Source organism: Strongylocentrotus purpuratus, unplaced genomic scaffold (assembly GCF_000002235.5).
Source record: "Strongylocentrotus purpuratus isolate Spur 01 unplaced genomic scaffold, Spur_5.0 spur5_scaffold_20, whole genome shotgun sequence".
NCBI classification, from domain to species: Eukaryota; Metazoa; Echinodermata; class Echinoidea; order Camarodonta; family Strongylocentrotidae; genus Strongylocentrotus; species Strongylocentrotus purpuratus.
In genome coordinates, this window is record NW_022145606.1 from 33,643,276 (window position 1) to 33,656,027 (window position 12,752).

General features: G+C 38.4%; 1 protein-coding gene across 4 annotated transcripts in view; it reads left to right on the plus strand.

Moving 5' to 3' along the window:
• The window catches only part of LOC593776, an 81,381-nt gene that overhangs the window by 17,371 nt on the left and 51,258 nt on the right, over window positions 1-12,752 (plus strand). The window lies entirely within an intron of this gene.

The window sequence follows — 12,752 nt, forward strand, 5'->3', positions numbered from 1 at the left end:
GAAGATGCAGGGGGATTCAATTCATCTGTCGAAAATGGGAAGGGAATGGGTGTAAAAGACATGTTAAATGGTGGCAATGAGCATAGTGTACAGTTTACATCCAGGACATTGTACATGCATCGCCTCGTTTGGCTCTCATGACTTTCGAGTTCGAGTCTAACGCTGAGCAGACAAGGAAGCGAAAAAGATTGTTGATGTGTTGTATGTAAGCCTGCCCTCCCCTCTGTTTGAGATGCAGGCTTAGGTCCAGGGGAAAACACTATTTACTCATTTTAGTGCGATTTAACATTTTTTTAAACAAAAATGTTTCAACAGTTTTTGAGGTATTAGCCCTCAATAGGAAATAATGATTTCTGATGGTGGTTTAAAAAAAATCATTGGTTCGCATCTCAAAACCTTCTTTGTGTGAATGGTCCTAGAGTGCAGGGATTCCTACATGTATGACACCTCTGAGGCTCTGACACGACCTTCACATCTGATACATGTACAGTTGACCCCTGGTGACCTTGCATGACCTCGGATGACCTAATTCTTATTTACTGTCTGTTACAAGTTTGTCTGGGTCTGTACTAGAGCCCTGTTTACATAAGAGTTGGAAAACATTCCAGGGTCTCTTAGCTCAAGTTTCTCCCAACATTTGGGTTAAACCTCTTTACCTGTACCAGGGACATAGATGTCCCTGCCTGTATACTGTACTGTAATACTGTAGCTGGGCCATTCCATGAGAGAAGGACATGACATCAAAAAAAGAAATGTACCTCTTATGTTAATTCTTTGATTTATCACTAACCTTATGCCATGGATGTTCATAAAACATTAGGGCCTTTCAAATTCAATACAATTTATTTTTCATTTTTGTTGATTTCCTAAGATCTCAAACCATCATCAAAAACGTACATGTGGGACTGTAGATGAAAAAAAAAACAATTTATTGCAGATTACACAGGATTCTTGTAATATTTTTTCCTGAAAATTTCGCTAAATGGAAAAAAGATGAATATATTTTCATATTCTAAGGGGTCCTGTGATATTTAATCTATTACATAGGGGTGAAAATGGCCTCCGGACAAAATGTAACGCGAGTTACCGTAACGTGAGTTACCGACATATAATTTGCTTCCTGCATTTTACTAGTCCATTGTTTCTTATCTTTGATATTGTGATCTTATACTAGTAAGTCACAACCTACTATCAAATTAAAGTAGGAAAGATTTTGTCAAGATTGTCTAGTATGAGGAGACTTTGCCAAAAGAGGGTCTCATAGAATTGACCACGTCCTTTTTTTGTAACGCGAGTTACCGAAATTCAATAATCCAAGAATCTAAAAATGTTTGTTCTTCACTTTTCTTTTTTGTTTCATTCAGTTGTTCTATATCTACCCTGTCCATTTTGAAAAAAGTATCTTGTAGATCCTAGCAGTTCTAAAGATATAGGCACATTATCGTGTCAATGTACCCATTAGGTGTAACGCGAGTTACCATGGAATGGCCCAGCTGTAGAATAAAGGCCTTCCTCCACTTCTGTCAATTTGCTACAACATGTACCACAGTGTACAGGTATGCAGAATCTATGAATTCACAGTTGATATTTAACTTGATATGGCCCATTGGAAGGTTATTTCATTTCCTCTTAAAAAAAATAAAAAAAAAACTTTTTTGATGATGCTTTTATCCATTAATCAATGTCATTTTGTTTGTATTTATTTCTTTCTTTTTATTTCTAATCTTTTGTCAGGGTAGCCCATTCACCAATAAGTAGTGGTCTTCCATGGGGCCCTGAATAAACATGAATATATTTACATGTACATCAAAAAGCATAACGTTTATAACTTTATACAGAACAGTTAAAATATGTTTCTGGATTTGAGAAAGCTATGACCTCTCATATGAAGTTATTAAAGAAATAAAGAAAAGTTAACACACAAACAAAAAAAGAAACATTTTGTTTTTAGAATGGAACTGAATGAAGAAGGAAAACTGTCACCTACAATGTATTGCGATATGTACATGTAATATGCACTTAAAACGCGTGGCAGCTTCCATCACGGAATGCTTATTGACCGTTGAAGCCTATTTGGTCAGGGAATATACCGACTTCTGAGAGCGATTCTGGGTGAGCTGCTGGTATCTTAGGAATTCAGAGTGACAGCTTTCATTAGTGGACCATGGAAAGATATCTTACTAGGGAACTGTCAACGGCGAGCTTGTAATGAGGGTTGAGATGGACTTAATTGCTATGTTCTTGCCCAGCGTTCAGTGTGTTCATACTACCGAAATTCATCATAGTATGGCTACATGTATACAAGAATAAGGAATTAAAATGTGGTAGTCTGAATGTCCTGTAATAAAACGCATGTTAGAGCGTTGTTTTGAATGAACAATTGATTAAGAATTAGCATCTCGCTCTAGTCTGGATGTCGTATCGTACCAAAATTGTATAACTGGAGTTTGACTGCACACACATGATTGGAGGCTGTCATGTCAACTGGCATGTACCATGTCAAAACCAGTTTCTTTAGCTTCTTTATATACAACGTTATTTATATCAATGTTTCTTTATAAGAGTTTTGTATGAATTTCCTAAAGTCTGAACCAGGGAAAAAATACACGGGGGCTCAGGGGGAATTAGCCCCCGAAATGCCCAAAAGAGCACCTGAAAGTCAGATAAGAGCCCCCCCCCAAAAAAAAAAAAAAAAAATGTGCATATAGTTTAATGCACAACATATTCAAGAGTAATATTTTCATGCAAGCAAGCTTGAAAAGTAGCCCCCAAAATTGTTGAAATATTTTTGTCCCTGGTCTGAACGTGCGAAGTGCTGTTAGAAGAGTCCTTGCTTGGCCTTGTTTGCACCTATGGTAGAGAGTGGAAAGAGTGGAAAGAGCAGAGGGAGGGGGGGGGGGGGGGAGAGGAAGCAGCCCACTGGGGGTCCTTCCACGAAATGGTAGCCCATGCCAATGACCGCAAGGTAATTATGAAAACGAGGATCTGTGTTGGGAAGGCCAAAATCAGGGGCATTGTTAGATGTGTGTGTGTATGTGGGAGGGGGGGTGGGGGGGGGAGGGTGGGGGTACATGTAACCCTTGTTGGCAGATTGGAATACTTCAAGCCTGGTCAAGCTGTTTGTCGGAAAATACTTCCTTATTCGGAAGGAACCTCCAACCTCCACCATCATGCCCCCCCCCCCCCCCCCCCCCCCCCCCCCCCCACCCCCCCCCCCCCCCCCCCCCCCCCCCCCCCCCCCCCCCCCCCCCCCCCCCCCCCCCCCCCCCCCGTTTAAAAAAATAGTATTGCAGTACCCCTGGCAAACCTTCAGTAAAACTCCCTGTATACACAGGTCATGTAGATAATTAAGAACTCAAACAATAGAACTTGCTTTTATTTTGAAAACTCTTACAATTTACCCATTCAATTGTGAGTACTGTGATGCATGATAATTTTTGTTGACATTACATACTGATGTGTCACCCATGATATCGACAAAAAGTGAGATTTTTAAAACATGAAAACCATGTTTGATGCGTGTACTGTACATGTAGTACTACTGCTCATTGAAAGGGAAAGCAAAACATCATTCGTCACTTTGATGTACCGTACGTTAAAGTGTGCATGTAAATCATTACTCTTATCATTTGCTTCTTAAAGATAAAGTTGAGCTCTGGCCTGGTCTTGCGATTGCATTGTGAAAGAGACAGTGTGGAATCGATCACAAAAAGTGGATTATGTAGCATACATGTTAGTATTGGTGTGTACTGCAATGTTCTGGAATCATCGACAATGATAAGAAATTCGGCCGAGTCATATTTAGAATATGAATACATTTAAAGCGCTATGCTTTTAGGGAACATTTTTTCTCTAATGTTCTTCCGCACTTGCATAATAACAATGAAAATGCTCACAAATTATTTTGCGCCTCTCCCCAGAACTCATTGTTAACATATATACTGTGCAATGTACTATCAGTTTTCATAGAGATACTTGTGTACATACACATGTGTTTTAAATGCCCTTCTTGCTTTGCACATATGTATACAATTGTGATATTCACATTTTAAAGGTTTCCACCTGGCTGAGCCATTTCATCTTGTATGCATCTAAAAGAACCATTACATCATTAACCCTGTGTAGCATTTTGATGAAAGTTATTTGCTGAGGGGGGCAGTCACGTAATAGCCATAAGGTCAATGCCAGCGCAAATAGCAATTCTCTTCTGCGCTCCATTATGTATGTGCCTGTGGAAGTCAAATATTGCGAGGGAAGGCCGTGATGGGAGTTGAAGAACTGTGGAGGTTCAGTATGGGTATTATAACGTTGAAATTGCTTGGTGTTCTTTGTTATTTTACAATGTACAATTCCTTCATGTACATCTACATGGAGGATAAAATTTAGCATACATGAACATGACATATGTGGGACTACATTTACATGTAGGAATAGGCATATGGGGATAATTTGTGTTGAGTTACATGCATATATGGACACCTAAATAAAAAAAGATGATATATATTTTAACTTGAATAAAAGCTTATCCAGTTGAATACTGTTGACGATTGACACTTCCTACACTTTTTCAAATATGGAGAACCTGTGTCTTTCTCAAGCTTCATTTCATTGTTGCCCCAACGGCCTCCAAGCTATGGGACATACTGCACATGTAGATAGATTTGAATTTGTTTGCAGATTCTCAAAGTGTTAGTCCACAGCAGCAATAGTTTACTCTGCAGCAACAAATTCTAATTTTGACACTACCACAATTCATAAAAGCCTTGAGCAAGCCTACTTCTGTCAGTCTCTGGCTGTGTCAAGTACAGAGCCTGTGCAGGAAGTTGTCAGCCTAGTCTCACATTACAGACACTGTTACACACACCGACTGACAAAGGTGTGTGCCTGCAAACTAGTGATCGATATCATTAAAAGACCCTGAAGTTTGTGTTATTGTAGAATCTCTTTTCACAAAAAAATGAAATTTTTGCAGACATTGTGACTGGTGCAAATACAATATGTGTAAATTTCATGCTGTGAAATATTGAATCGCTATAGTGAATTTCTGCAATTTGTAAAAGTTTCTCTTTTGATGATCATTGTCGATTATATAATCATGAATATTTTTAGAATTTACAGCAGGAGTGAGTGATTCTGGAGCTGCCAGTATCATGTTTGATGTCAAGAAATGTCATTTGGGTTTTGCTTCACTTCAGTTTCATATCAAGAGGTGTCATTCAGCCGACTCTTGTTTTAAAACAGACCCTTCTTTAGATTCAAGTCTTTTATTTTAATAAAAGATATTGAAATTCAGTACAGTTGAAACTTGAAATTCAATACAGTCGAAAAGTCGCATAAATGCTATTGCAAATATGCAGTACCGAAAGCCCCATTGTGACTCAAAGAAATAAAGGGAAAAAAAAGGACAAAAGAAAAAAAGATGAAAGCTTTTTACTGCAAGCGATTTACACGTTTTGAATCGTTGTTTGCACAACAAAGCGTCACATTTTGAGTAGAATGACTGTACAATGTATGTGCATGTATTTGAAATGAGTCACAGAACAAACATTGCTGTGACTGTGTTTACACCACATGTATGTGCTACTTTTTTCCCCATTTTTTTGTTAATGAGAAAAGCTCTAGGCTATTGAAAAAATTTGAATAATGGCAAGGGGAAGATGAATGCAAAATCCATGGAAAAGAACTTTATGGTAATATAAAGAAACAATACAGGATATTCAGTGTATTTTTATAAAATTCAATCATTATCAGAATAGTAAATTGGAGGATGAATGCCCAATGATAAAATGGCATGTCAGTACTAGTAGTAGAGGAAATCCTACTTATATTTTTCTTTAAAGGTAAAGACCAGTTATGGTCATGCGATTGCATTGTGAAAGAAACGTTGTGGAATCGATCAGAAAAAGTTGATCATCTAGCATCTAGCATCTGCAAGGTTCTGGAATCATCAAAATGATAAGAAATTTGGCCCATTCTTCGCAAAGTTACAAGCACTTTACACAGAAAGATGTATATGGGACTACCCTATATCTCTCACAGTCCATGAGAGAAACAAATTTACCAAATATATGAATTAGTACCTGTAGGCGGTTTCCTGGCAAATTTTTTATCATCATGTATTAGTCAAAACATATTGTAAAGCGCCTTGAGCATGTTCATGTAAAGGCGCTCAATAAATACCAACATGTATGTATGTATGTACATGTATGTATCAGCGGTGTATTTCATGTACCTGTATGGGACTATTGCTGCAGATATCTTCACATACATGTATTGTATATGTCATGCATTGATCTTTATGCAGTGAATTGGCTCCTAATGGTCGCCTTAATGGAGTACCCTTCTATCGGTCAAGTATGATCACCATCTTCATCTACAATACATAGTGTACAAGATAGAGATGAGAAAGGGGGTCAAGAAAGACTCAGAGAGAGAGAGAGATAGAGAGAGAGAGAGGTGGGGATGGGGGAGATGGAAGATAGAGATAGAAAGCGAGAGTGAGAGAGAGAGGGAGAGAGAGAGAGAGGGAGAGGGGTGGGGGAGATGAAAGATATGGATAGAAAGAGAGAGTGAGAGACTGAGAGTGAAAGTGAGAATGAGAGAGAGAGAGAGAGAGAGAGAGAGAGAGAGAGAGAGAGAGAGAGAAAAGAGAGAGAGTGAGAGAGAGGGAGAGAGAGAGAGAGGGGTGGGGGAGATGGAAGATATGGATAGAAAGAGAGAGTGAAAGTGAGAATGAGAGAGAGAGAGAGAGAGAGAGAGAGAGAGAGAGAGAGAGAGAGAGAGAGAGAGAGAGAGAGAGAGAGAGAGAGAGAGAGAGAGAGAGAGAGAGAGAGAGAGAGAGAGAAGGATATGTATTGTCTGTTTGGAGCCAGAATCACACACAGATTTGACACCTTTGTGGCTCCAAACATCAATTTCAAATAGAAGAGAGAGAGGACAGCCTAGATGAAAGGGTCTGGGAAGGAGGAGAGGAAAGGGTTTTAGGGAGAGGGAGAGAAAGTCTGAAATAAATTGGCCATATGGTACTTGCACAGTAGGCTACAATGTACAAAAACATTTACATCTTCCAGGGCATTGTGGTTGTCGTTAAGACAATATTTTCACTCCATTAGAAAGAATTGACGTTGAGGGTCTTGAGCCAATGCTTGTCTACTGTAAGCATTGGTGCATTACAGTACATGTAAATGTACAATGAAGATTGTTAGTTTCACAAATCAGGATGCAAGTATGGTGTATGCCCAAATTCTTTGTTGAGGAACCCCTTTTTAATAAATCTTCAAGTTAAAGCTGAATTTTCGTTCATTCCTTCATTTGAAGAGGTTCTTACATTTCCTTTTGTGTCCAGAACACTCAAGTTTGATTGTAATGGAGCTAAATATATTGAAGCTCCATCTGTTTAGTTCTAGAAGGACATTAGCTCATATACTTTTATAGTTTAACACCCTTCTAGTTCTGAACATGTACATGTAGATGTAAATGTCCCTTCTCTGTCTCCATCTTTTTGCTCCTTTTATTATCAATATTATTATTAACTGTCTTGTGTGATTGACTGTTTTGAATTAAAGGCCTAAATGGTAAGCATAAAAATCAACCATTTTTCAGACACCTGTTTGTCTGTAGACACATTTGCTCATAATACTGAAAGGCTGATGGGTCAATTTTTGGCAATTTATGGCTTTGGATTTTGGTCAAAAGTCCCTGTCGTTCGTCATCAATTAGGGCCTGAAAGTGGATTATTTTCCCCTAATTGCCACTGCATGCAGTCCATGCTCTCATTCTCACCAGAAACATTTACTGTATTGTATAACTAAACTTTTGTTAGAAATGGTTTAGCCACAATAAGCAGTCAATTGTTCTTGTAATATCCTCCTTAATCAAATTGTCGGATACTGGAACCGATGATCAAGTATTATTTCGATCAAAAAGTTTTAAGGAGATGCAGGGTCCATCTCCTACTTGAAACATGGTATCAAACAAAATTTCTACAGATGGGCAAGGCTTTTGTGTGAAGTTTTTGTTGTGTGAATGACTAACATATGGAGTTCCAATGTAACCAGTTGCAGCGGTTTAATTGAGTCCGATTAGACTTGCCTACTCTGGGCATCTGTCTCCTAATTAAATGCCAATTGATTCTTCGCCATTGCTTGAATGGCTGTAAATTCTCCCATTTAATCATCGGTATTAGTTTTTCTGAGGGATAGATGCAGTTTGCACGCTCGACGTAATGAATTATAAATGAATGTCCTTGAATCGAGTGTCCATCAAAACGATATTATTAATATTAAATGGGATTGTTTATTGTTCAAAGGGATGAATCAACAAACTAATCAATTTTCACCCTCCCTCTCTCTTAAAACCCCCTTTTTACAAACCAATACTTTCATGTACATTGCGCATTAAAGGCAAGGTGTACTACTGACACTCTTTTGGATTTATATACTGTACATGTATAGTGCCATCTGCTGCTCTCAATGTCCCAATATGTTGACAGCCATGTCCCACAATGCATTACCAACTGCATGATGTACGTGTGATGATGCTCGAGTTCGGGAACCAGAAACAGCTTTATGTATGCCTATGCTCAAATATTACAGCATTTGTAGTGATGCAGGTAAAATACTCTGCATTTAAAGAGAAATCCAACCTTGATAGCAAACTACTCCAGAAGAAAAAGAAAAATCAGCGAAGTAGACTGGTGTAAATTTGAATGAAATCAGACAAAACATGAGAAAGTTATGATATTTTTAATTTGCCCTTTTAGCAATGAAAAACATGTTCTCAAACTGTGGAATATCCCCATAAATAGAAACATCAAATTGTGAACACCTGTTATGCTGAGCTAGTAATTGCTCACTGGGGGGTATGAAAGGGATATGGGAGAACATGCATACATTGTGCGTGTAATTGTTGCAATATTAATAATGTGAAGCTACAGTAATTTTGGCACCCCACATCCATTAATCAATGGAAGCCTACTGTGCTGTACTTGGAGTCTGTACAGTTCTCTCAAAAAGGGGAAAAATCAATATAACTACGTGTATGTGTTCTAAATAGATAATTATTTGAAATGAATAGATCTATAGATAATTGAATGAATTGATGGATGTACATGTATAAATATTTGATGAATTATTGATTAAAAAAAAAAATGCATTCTGGAGTTCCATTTTCAAACATTTTGAACAATCAATTATTCCCCTTAAAACTTCCTTTCAATAAGATTTTAATTTCAAAATCCATTAAACCACTTCTATTTCTTTTTATTTCTATCGTTACAAAAGTATCAAATATCATACCTATGAAAAGAGGAACCAGCTTTAAATATTTTTCATTCACTGGGACTCCTTTAATATTATCGTAAAAGTGTGATTCTTCTCTCATTAATATTTATTAGTTTTTTAATTTTTTGAGGTGGATTTACCAGAGCTCTTTGGGGCTTTTGAAAGATAAATCCCTCTTCGCTCTTGTCAATTTATTGTGCTTTGAGGAACACTTTCATGATGATGGTATAAACACTTACAATTAAAATTCTCCAGATGAAATCCACCATCTCCATAAAATGTAATCCTATTATTTGTCATTAATTGAGTGACAGTTACAGAAGCGGGCAGAAGCTTTACAACAAGCTTCTCAAATTTAATTTAATTTGTTAAAATTGCTGGATGGACTGACAGTATTGGAACCGAAAGGCACCATCAATGGCGCTCCTCCTCTGCTCAGTCGTAATTGTATTTTTAATTGTGCGTGTTTGATGCGGTTGAAATCTAAACACAATCAAAACTAGCATCGCAGGATACTGGTGGTCGTGCATTATTAGAATTTGTACAATAGAATGGCTGTTGACTGCACTGCTCCCATCCAGAGAAAATTTCAAGAATTTGCCATTGTTGTGTAAATTACTGTAATCTACATTATGAAAGTACAACTATAATGTGTATGTTTCAGCAATGTACTATTCTAGTGGTACAGCCTAGAAAGTTGGGTGACTTGATTTGTGTGTGTGCAAGGAAACTAGCAGCCTTTTCACACACAGCTAAAATTCATCGTATCTAGAGATGATTAGAATCACTCAACAGTTTTAAACATGTTTATAGACAAAATTTCCCAGTGTGAACATCGTTTATACGATGTTGGGATAGATACGAAGTCGCGATCCATACGCCCCTAAAAGCAGGCTGCAGATACGAAGTTCGTATCTAGAGAGCTTGACATTTTGTGTGTGAAAGGAAATTCGTGTTTAAACGTGTTTAAACTGGATGGAGCGTGCGCTTTGATTGACATAACATGACCTTCAATGCGCAATGGCACTACTGCGCATTTTACGAGCAGTATTAACGATCGCAACAAAATTTCTGTGTGTGAAAGGCTCGTGATTAGTTTAAACACGTTCGAAACACGTTTATACTAGTCATGTTTATAGAATTTTAGCTGTGTGTGAAAAGGCTGCTGGTATCTGAAATTTCTTGGCAAAGAATTTCCACTATGTTTGGAAGGTCCAGTCCTTCTGAAAGCTATTAAATACCACTTATAATAACTGTCCAATGATGACCTTGCTAGAAATGACCATGGAATTACGATCCACCCCTCCCATACCCTAAAACCTCCCTTTTCTCTGCAATATGGATGAATTATCGCTGTAAAGTCCATCCCTATCCTTTGAAAGGGTCCTGGCACTACACTTGCAGGACCTGACATTTTGCTTTCATATCATTTAAATAATTCTCATTGCAAATCAGGCTGGAAAATGAGTTTCTGTAAATTTGAATTTAGCATGGGCATATGTAACGTTGAATGCTTCATGATACTTTTACCAACAAAATGTATCCTACACTGTAGATGAAATATATGATGCCAAGACAATGTGTCTTATTTGATTTTAGGACAACTGCTTTAACACATATTGTACATCTTTGTCATTATACAAACAATTTATATTAATTGTAACTTATTTGTGATTGATATCAATCACAACAATGTACATATTAGAGATAGGAGATTGCAAACTTGCGATTGATTTGGATCAATTACTGTATAACTCTTTGTAAGGCAGGGGAATTGGACAACACACCTTTGATGTATAAGCCCTACATGTAGATTGTAGGAAAGAGAGCTACGTCCGAACAAGTCTCGTCAAGTTGTAGCTGTCGTTCTAAAGAAAGAAAGAAAGAACAAACCTGGACCGATCACAGACATGGCTATTTAGACAGCCTACATTCAGATTGGTTACTGCATATTAAGCTGTTGTACTGTTTAGTACATACATTGATCCTGTATTTGATCTTAGAGTTTTCTTGTAATGGAACCTAATTCAACCTTGTTGCTTGAAACTCTAGACTGCAGCATGTTACAGAGGGTCAAGGGTGAAGTTTACCAGGGGCATGGTAGACTGACTAAACCATGTTCACACTGTGCCGTGCATCACCTTCACACCTTTGCATCAGCCCCCAACAAATACATGGGAGCGGTGATCGAGTTATTTAATTTGCCAATAGCTCAGAAAGTTTTTTCTATTGAAAAGAGCTCTGTTAAACTAAGACCCCATTTACAGTGAGAAAAGGGCCACTCGGCCCCGCAATTTTGTGCGTTTACAGTGGCAGGCTCGGCCGCGGCCTAAATTGCAACCTTTCAATATTTTGTCAGAGTGGCGCTCTGCATGTAAACAAACGATTATTTGTGGGGCGCGCGCCTGGGGTCACAGTGCAGATCCGGTCGCACGCGATGAGCAGTGAATCTTTTCCCCAATTTCCTATACACGGCGAACTTTCACTTCCGGGGTTACAGTTGGGCGCGCATTTGGCCCTGCGTGCGTTTACAGTGAGAATAGGCTGGGCCGAGATTACCTCCAGAGCAGGGCCAAATGCGCGGCCAGTTTGGCCTCGCATTTGGCCTTTTGCGTGTTTACAGTGCTAGGCCGAGCCGCGGCCCGGCCCAGCCTTTTGCTCACTGTAAACGGGGTCTAACTCTGTCAAAAATAATGAAATACATAAATATCCCTGTGAGAAATTATACTTTTAGTGTTACAATATTTCCTAAAAGAGCCTCTGCGATCGAACAGAAAAGTATTTTTTACACTGCTTGCATCACACTCTTTTCAAGAGAAGATTGAGGCTGGCTGGGGTATAGGGTGTGTTCACACTTATGTGCTAATCAGTTGTGTTTGAGTAGCTGTGTCAAGGACTCAAGGCTGATATTTGCTTGGCTGTGCTTACCCTACAGTGCAGAGTCAAATCTTTCAAAGGTCAAAGCCGTGTCAAGCCTGTGTTCATATTGTACTCCAAACTTTGGAGCAGACTCATTGGAGCTGTGGCAACAAAGAGGGCATGTTCACATTATATATGATGCACCCTGTGGAGTCTAGCTGTGCACCGAAAGTACAAGTTCATCGTGAACAAATGGACAATTGTATACTCTATTTGAAATCTACGTTAACCTCTTTCATCATACATGTACTCAATTCAATCAAAAACTTATATCTTTTTCGTGTTCATGTAAATTCTGTGGAAAATTGATACACAAATTTGAAAATGGTAAGCAGTCCCTTTAAAGAGAAGGTTGAGTTCTGGGAAGAGGTGAAAAATAATTTGTGAGCGTTATCATTCTTATTATGCAAGTGTGGAAGAACATCAGATAAGACATGTTCCCTGAAAAGCATGGCTCTTCAAATGCCTTCATATTCTAAATATTTCATGTAACATCGTAAAACTCGGGGGTAGGATCTTTACGCCACGTGTTTGTGTATTCCCATATACATG